Source organism: Arachis stenosperma, chromosome 3 (assembly GCF_014773155.1).
Source record: "Arachis stenosperma cultivar V10309 chromosome 3, arast.V10309.gnm1.PFL2, whole genome shotgun sequence".
Classification (NCBI taxonomy): Eukaryota; Viridiplantae; Streptophyta; class Magnoliopsida; order Fabales; family Fabaceae; genus Arachis; species Arachis stenosperma.
This window is the reverse complement of record NC_080379.1, coordinates 112,403,583-112,412,343: the sequence shown is the minus strand read 5'-3', so window position 1 is coordinate 112,412,343 and position 8,761 is coordinate 112,403,583. Positions and strand designations below refer to the sequence as shown.

Here is an 8,761-nt window from a genome sequence, read left to right as displayed (position 1 = left end):
AGCTGAAGCCTCAACTAGTTGCTCTAATGCAACAGAACTGCAAGTTTCATAGACTTTCATCAGAAGATCCCTATCAATTTTTAACTGAGTTCTTGTAGATCTGTGAGACTATTAAGACTAATAGAGTAGATCCTGAAGTCTACAGGCTCATGCTTTTCCCTTTTGCTGTAAGAGACAGCACTAGAACATGGTTGGACTCACAACCTAAAGATAGCCTAGACTCCTGGGATAAGCTGGTCACGGCCTTCTTGGCTAAGTTCTTTCCTCCTCAAAAGCTGAGCAAGCTTAAAGTGGATGTTCAAACCTTCAAACAAAAAGATGGTGAATCCCTCTATGAAGCTTAGGAAAGATACAAGCAGATAACCAAAAGGTGTCCTTCTGACATGCTTTCAGAGTGGACCATTTTGGATATATTATATTATGGTCTTTCTGATTTCTCTAAGATGTCACTGGACCATTTTGCAGGTGGATCCATTCACCTAAAGAAAATGCCTGCAGAAGCTCAAGAACTCATTGACATGGTTGCAAATAACTAGTTCATGTACACTTCTAAGAGGAATTCTGTGAATAATGTGACGCCTCAGAGGAAGGGAATTCTTGAAATTGATGCTCTAAATGCCATATTGGCTCTGAACAAAATGTTGACTCAGCAAGTCAACATGATTTCTCAAAGTCTGAATGGATGGCGAAATGCATCTAACAGTACTAAAGAGGCATCTTCTGAAGAAGAAGCTTATGATCCTGAGAACCCTGCAATAGCAGAGGTAAATTACATGGGTGAACCTTATGGAAACACCTATAATTCATCAGGGAGAAATCATCCAAAATTCTCATGGAAGGATCAACAAAATCCTCAACAAGGCTTTAATAATGGTGGAAGAAATAGGCTCGGCAATAGCAAGCCTTTTCCATCATCTTCTCAGCAACAGACAGAGAATTGTGAGCAGAGTACCTCTAACTTAGCAAACATAGTCTTTGATCTGTCTAAGGCCATTTTAAGTTTCATGAGTGAAACAAGGTCCTCCATCAGAAATTTGGAGGCACAAGTGGGCTAGCTGAGTAAGAAAGTCACTGAAACTCCTCCTAGTACTTTCCCAAGCAATACTGAAGAGAATCCAAAAAGAGAGTGCAAGGCCATTGATTTAATCAAAATGGCCAAACCTAGAGAGGAAGGGGAGGACATGAATCCCAATGAGAAAGACCTCATGGGATGTCTCTCAAGCAAGAAGGAGTTCCCTATTGAGGACCTAAAGAAATCTGAGGCTCATATAGAGACCATAGAGATCCCATTAAACTTCCTTCTGCCATTCATGAGCTCAAAAGACTATTCTTCCTCTGAAGAGGGTGAAGATGTAACTGGAGAGCAAGTTGCTCGATATCTAGGAGCCATCATGAAACTGAATGCCAAGTTGTTTGATAATGAGACTTGGGAAGGTGAACCTCCCTTGCTCATTAGTGAACTAGATACATGGGTTCAGCAAACTTTACCTCAAAAGAAACAAGACCTTGGTAAATTCTTAATACCCTGTACCATAGGCACCATGACCTTTGAGAAGGCTCTATGTGACCTGGGGTCAGGCATAAATCTTATGCCACTTTCTGTAATGGAGAAGCTAGGGATCATTGAGGTACAACCTACCACATTCTCATTACAAATGATAGACAAGTCAGTAAGACAAGCTTATGGATTGGTAGAGGACATGTTAGTGAAGGTTGAAGGCCTTTACATCCCTGCTGATATCATAATCTTAGACACTAGGAAGGAGGAGGATGAATGCATCATCCTTAGAAGACCTTTCCTAGCCACAGCAGGAGCTGTGATAGATGTTAACAGAGGAGAATTAGTCCTTCAATCGAATGGGGACTACCTTGTGTTTAAGGCTCAAGGTTATTCTTCTGGATACATGGAGAGGAAGCATGAAAAGCTTCTCTCAATACAGAGTCAAACAAAGCCCCCACAATCAAACTCTAAGTTTGGTGTTGGGAGGCTACAACCAAACTTTAAGTTTGGTGTTGAATTCCCACATTCAAACTCTAAGTTTGGTGTTGGGAGTCTACAACATTGACCTGATCACCTGTGAAGCTCCATCGGAGCACACTGTCAAGCTAGTGACATTAAAGAAGCGCTTATTGGGAGGCAACCCTATTTTTATTCATCTAATTTTATTTTTATCGTTCTTTTATGTTTTATTAGGTTCATGATCATCATGTGGAGTCACAAAACAAATACTAAAATTAAAAACAGAATAAAAAACAGCAGAAGAAAAAGCACACCCTGGAGGATGAGCCTACTGGTGTTTAAACGCCAGTAAGGAGCATCTTTCTGGCGTTCAACGCCAGAACAGAGCATCTTTCTGGCGTTGAACGCCAGAAATAAGCAGTATTCTGGCGTTCAAATGCTAGGATTGCACCCTGAGGAGAGCTGGCGTTAAATGCCAGAAACAAGCATGGAACTGGCGTTCAACGCCAGAAACATGCTGTAGACTGGCGTTGAACGCCCAAAACAAGCATAGAACTGGCGTTTAACGCCAGAAACAAGCATCAATCTGGAGTTAAATGCTAGGATTGCATGCAGAAGGCATTTTACACGCCTCATTGGTGTAGGGATGTAAATCCTTGACACCTCAGGATCTGTGGACCCCACAAGATCATCTCAGGATCTATGAACCCCACAGGATCCCTACCTACCTCAACTCACCCTCTCTCTCTTTTTCACACAATCCAATAAACACTCTGGTGCGCGAAATTGTGATCACTACAACTTCGCACAACTAACCAGCAAGTGCACTGGGTCGTCCAAGTAATACCTTACGTGAGTAAGGGTCGATCCCACGGAGATTGGTGGTATGAAGCAAGCTATGGTCATCTTGTAAATCTCAGTCAGGCAGACTCAAATGGGTATAGATGATGAACGAAAATAACATAAAGATGAAGATAGAGATACTTATGTATATCATTGGTGTAAGAGCTTCAGACAAGCATATGAAGATGCCTTCCCTTCCGTCTCTCTGCTTTCCTACTGTCTTCATCCAATCCTTCTTACTCCTTTCCATGGCAAGCTCGTGTAGGGTTTCACTGTTGTCAGCAGCTACCTCCCATCCTCGCAGTGAAAGCTAATGCTCACGCACTCTGTCACAGTACGGCCAATCACCGGTTTGGTTCCCGCCCCTGCTGGAATAGAATCCCTCTTTTGCGTCTGTCACTAACGCCCAGCAGGTTAGAGTTTGAAGTACGTCACAGTCATTCAATCATTGAATCCTACTCAGAATACCACAGACAAGGTTTAGACCTTCCGGATTCTCTTGAATGCTGCCATCATGTCCTGCCTATACCACGAAGATTCCGATTAAAGAATCCAAGAGATATTCACTAAGCCTCATATGCTTGTAGAACAAGAGTGGTTGTCAGTCACCTTGTTCATGGGTGAGAATGGTGATGGGCGTCAATCATCACCTTCATCAAGTTGAAGAACAAGTAATATCTTGGACAAAGAACAAGCGGAATTGAATAGAAGAACAATAGTAATTGCATTAATACTCGAGGTACAGCAGAGCTCCACACCTTAATCTATGGTGTGTAGAAACTCCACCGTTGAAAATACATAAGCATAAGGTCTAGGCATGGCCGAATGGCCAGCCTCCCAATGATCTTAAGATAGCATAAAATTAGAAGATAGCTACCAAGATATCTAAATACAATAGTAAAAGGTCCTACTTATAGAAAACTAGTAGCCTAGGGTATACAAAGATGAGTAAATGACATAAAAATCCACTTCCGGGCCCACTTGGTGTGTGCTTGGGCTGAGCAATGAAGTAATTTTCGTGTAGAGACTCTTCTTGGCGTTTAACTCCCATTTTGGTGCCAGTTTGGGCGTTTAACTCCCATTTAGGTGCCAGTTCCGGCGTTTAACGCTGGGATTTCCGTAGGTGACTTTGAACGCCGGTTTGGGCCATCAAATCTTGGGCAAAGTATGGACTATCATATATTGCTGGAAAGCCCAGGATGTCTACTTTCCAACGCCGTTGAGAGCGCGCCAATTGGGCTTCTGTAGCTCCAGAAAATCCACTTCGAGTGCAGGGAGGTCAGAATCCAACAGCATCTGCAGTCCTTTTGAGTCTCTGGATCAGATTTTTGCTCAGATCCCTCAATTTCAGCCAGAAAATACCTGAAATCACAGAAAAACACACAAACTCATAGTAAAGTCCAGAAAAGTGAATTTTAACTAAAAACTAATAAAAATATAATAAAAACTCAACTAAAACTACCAAAAACATACTAAAAACAATGCCAAAAAGCGTACAAATTATCCGCTCATCACAACACCAAACTTAAATTGTTGCTTGTCCTCAAGCAACTGAAAATCAAATAAGATAAAAAGAAGAGAATATACTATAGACTCCAAATTATCAATGAAACATAGCTCCAAATTAGATGAGCGGGACTAGTAGCTTTTTGCCTCCAAACAGTTTTGGCATCTCACTTTATCCTCTGAGGTTCAGAATGATTGGCTTCTTTAGGAACTTAGAATCCAGATAGTGTTATTGATTCTCCTAGTTAAGTATGATGATTCTTGAACACAGCTACTTATTGAGTCTTGGCTGTGGCCCAAAGCACTCTGTCTTCCAGTATTACCACCGGATACATACATGCCACAGACACATAATTGGGTGAACCTTTTCAGATTGTGACTCAGCTTTGCTAAAGTCCCCAATTAGAGGTGTCCAGGGTTCTTAAGCACACTCTTTTTGCCTTGGATCACAACTTTATTTCTTTCTTTTTCTTTTCTTTTTCTTTCTCCCTTTTTTTTCGTTTTTCTGCTTCTCTTTTTTTTTTTTTTTTTTTTTTTTTTTTTTTGCTTCAAGAATCATTTTTATGATTTTTCAGATCCTCAGTAACATGTCTCCTTTTTCATCATTCTTTCAAGAGCCAACAATTTTAACATTCATGAACAACAAATTCAAAAGACATATGCACTGTTCAAGCATACATTCAGAAAACAAAAGTATTGCCACCACATCAAACTAAATAAGCTAGTTTTAAAGATGAATTTGAAATCCTGTACTTCTTGTTCTTTTGTGATAAAAACAGTTTTCATTTAAGAAAGGTGATGGATTCATATTCATAGCTTTAAGGCATAGACACTAAGATACTAATGATCATAAGACACAAACATGGATAAACATAAGCATAAAAATTCGAAAAACAGAAGAATAAAGAACAAGGAAATCAAGGAACGGGTCCACCTTAGTGATGGCGGCTCTTCCTTCCTCTTGAAGGTCCTATGGAGTGCTTGAGCTCCTCAATGTCTCTTCCTTGTCTTTGTTGCTCCTCTCTCATGATTCTTTAATCTTCTCTAATTTCATGGAGGAGGATGGCATGTTCTTGGTGCTCCACCCTTAGTTGTCCCATGTTGGAACTCAACTCTCCTAGGGAGGTGTTTAGTTGCTCCCAAATATTCTTGTGGAGGAAAGTGCATCCCTTGAGGTATCTCAGGGATCTCATGATGAGAGGGGTCTCTTGTTTGCTCCATCTTTTTCTTAGTGATGGGCTTGAGGTCATGCCTTCTCAGTTGAACCGGCTTTGGATGCCATAAATGGTTATGGAAAAACAAAAAGCAATGCTTTTACCACACCAAACTTAGAAGGTTTGCTCGTCCTCGAGCAAAAGAAGAAAGAAGAGAGTAGAAGAAGAAGAAATGGAGGAGAGGGAGATGGCTTTGTGGTTCGGCCAAAAGGGGAAGAAGTAGTGGTTTGAATTTGGATGGTGAGGTAAGTGGGGTTTTATGGAGGTGAGTGGTGAAGAGAAAGATGGGATTTGATAGGTGAGGGTTTGTGGGGATCCTGTGGGGTCCACAGATCCTTAGGTGTCAAGGAAAAGTCATCCCTGCACCAAATGTTGCTCAAAATCACGTTTTGAGCCATTTCTGGCGTTAAACGCCGGGCTGGTGCCCATTCCTGGCGTTTAACGCCAGGTTCTTGCCCTTTTCTGGCGTTTAACGCCAGTCTGGTGCCCCTTTCTGGCGTTAAACGCCCAGAATGGTGCCAGACTGGGCGTTAAACGCCCAACTGCTAGCCTCACTGGCGTTTAAACGCCAGTGAGTTCTTCCTCCAGGGTGTGCTGTTTTTCTTCCTGTTTTTCATTCTGTTTTTGCTTTTTTCATTGATTTTGTGACTTCTTATGATCATCAACCTACAAAAAACATAAAATAACAAAAGAAAACATATAAAATATAATATTGGGTTGCCTCCCAACAAGCGCTTCTTTAATGTCAGTAGCTTGACAGATGGCTCTCATGGAGCCTTATAAATGATCAGAGCAATGTTGGAACCTCCCAACACCAAACTTAGAGTTTGAATGTGGGGGTTCAACACCAAACTTAGAGTTTGGTTGTGGCCTCCCAACACCAAACTTAGAGTTTGACTGTGGGGGCTCTGTTTGTCTCTGATTTGAGAGAAGCTCTTCATGCTTCTTCTCCATGGTGATAGAGGGATATCCTTGAGCCTTAAATACAAAGGATTCTTCATTCACTTGAATGATTAACTCGCCTCTATCAACATCAATCACAGCCTTTGCTGTGGCTAGGAAGGGTCTACCAAGGATGATGGTTTCATCCATGCACTTCCCAGTCTCTAGGACTATGAAATCAGTAGGGATGTAGTGGTCTTCAATCTTAACCAAAACATTCTCTACAAGTCCATAAGCTTGTTTTCTTGAGTTGTCTGCCATCTCCAATGAGATTCTTGCAGCTTGTACCTCAAAGATCCCTAGCTTCTCCATTACAGAGAGAGGCATGAGGTTTACACTTGACCCTAAGTCACACAGAGCCTTCTTGAAGGTCATGGTGCCTATGGTACAAGGTATTGAAAACTTCCCAGGATCTTGTCTCTTTTGAGGTAATTTCTGCCTAGACAAGTCATCCAGTTCTTTGGTGAGCAAAGGGGGTTTATCCTCCCAAGTCTCATTTCCAAACAACTTGTCATTTAGCTTCATGATTGCTCCAAGGTATTTAGCAACTTGCTCTTCAGTGACATACTCCTCCTCTTCAGAGGAAGAATACTCATCAGAGCTCATGAAGGGCAGAAGTAAGTCCAATGGAATCTCTATGGTCTCATTTTGAGCCTCAGATTTCCATGGTTCCTCATTGGGGAACTCATTGGAGGCTAGTGCACGCCCATTGAGGTCTTCCTCAATGGCGTTCACTTCCTCCCCTTCCTCTCCAAATTCGGCCATATTGATGGCTTTGCACTCTCCTTTTGGATTTTCTTCTGTATTACTTGGGAGAGTACTAGGAGGGAGTTCAGTAACTTTCTTGCTCAGCTGACCCACTTGTCCTTCCAAATTTCTGATGGAGGACCTTGTTTCATTCATGAAACTTTGAGTGGTTTTGATTAGATCAGAGACCATTGTTGCTAAGTCAGAGGTATTCTGCTTAGAACTCTCTGTCTGTTGCTGAGAAGATGATGGAAAAGGCTTGTTATTGCTAAACCTGTTTCTTCCACCATTATTATTATTGAAACCTTGTTGAGGTCTCTCTTGATTCTTCCATGAGAAATTTGGGTGATTTCTCCATGAAGAATTATAGGTGTTTCCATAGGGTTCTCCTAGGTAATTCACCTCTTCCATTGAAGGGTTTTCAGGATCATAAGCTTCTTCCTCAGATGAAGCTTCCTTAGTACTGCCAGGTGCATTTTGCATTCCAGACAGACTTTGAGAAATCAAATTGACTTGTTGAGTCAATATCTTGTTCTGAGCCAGTATGGCATTCAGAGTGTCAATCTCAAGAACTCCTTTCTTCTGACTAGTCCCATTGTTCACAGGATTCCTTTCAGAAGTGTACATGAATTGGTTATTTGCAACCATTTCAATTAGTTCTTGAGCCTCTGTAGGCGTCTTCTTCAGATGAAGAGATCCTTCAGCAGAGCTATCCAAAGACATCTTGGATAGTTCAGAGAGACCATCATAGAAAATACCTATGATGCTCCATTCAGAAAGCATGTCTAAAGGACATTTTCTGATTAATTGTTTGTATCTTTCCCAAGCTTCATAGAGGGATTCTCCATCCTTCTGTCTGAAGGTTTGGACTTCCACTCTAAGCTTACTCAGTTTTTGAGGTGGAAAGAACTTTGCCAAGAAGGCATTGACTAGCTTTTCCCAAGAGTCCAGGCTTTCTTTAGGTTGTGAGTCCAACCATGTCCTAGCTCTGTCTTTTACAACAAAAGGGAATAGCATCAGTCTGTAGACCTCAGGGTCAACCCCATTAGTCTTGACTGTGTCACAGATTTGCAAGAACTCAGCTAAAAACTGATGAGGATCTTCCATTGGAAGTCCATGGAACTTGCAATTCTGTTGCATTAGAGAAACTAATTGAGGCTTAAGCTCAAAGTTGTTTGCTCCAATGGCAGGGATAGAGATGCTCCTCCCATAGAAGTCGGGAGTAGGTGCAGTAAAGTCACCCAGCACCTTCCTTGCATTGTTGGCATTGTTGTTGTTTTCGGCTGCCATGTGTTCTTCTTCTTTGAAGAATTCGGTCAGGTCCTCTAAAGAGAGTTGTGCCTTGGCTTCTCTTAGTTTTCGCTTCAAGGTCCTTTCAGGTTCAGGGTCAGCTTTAACAAGAATGCCTTTGTCTTTGTTCCTGCTCATATGAAAGAGAAGAGAACAAGAAAATATGGAATCCTCTATGTCACAGTATAGAGATTCCTTTAGGTGTCAGAAGAAAAGAAGAGTAGAAGACAGAAGTAGAAAATTCGAACTTATCAAAGAA

General features: G+C 41.5%; 1 non-coding gene across 1 annotated transcript; it reads left to right on the top strand.

Moving 5' to 3' along the window:
- Positions 1-7,989: 7,989 nt before the first annotated feature.
- Positions 7,990-8,097, top strand: LOC130971084 (small nucleolar RNA R71). The gene has a single exon (XR_009082318.1). It is a non-coding gene; the product is annotated as a small nucleolar RNA R71 (small nucleolar RNA).
- The last annotated feature ends 664 nt before the right edge of the window (positions 8,098-8,761 follow it).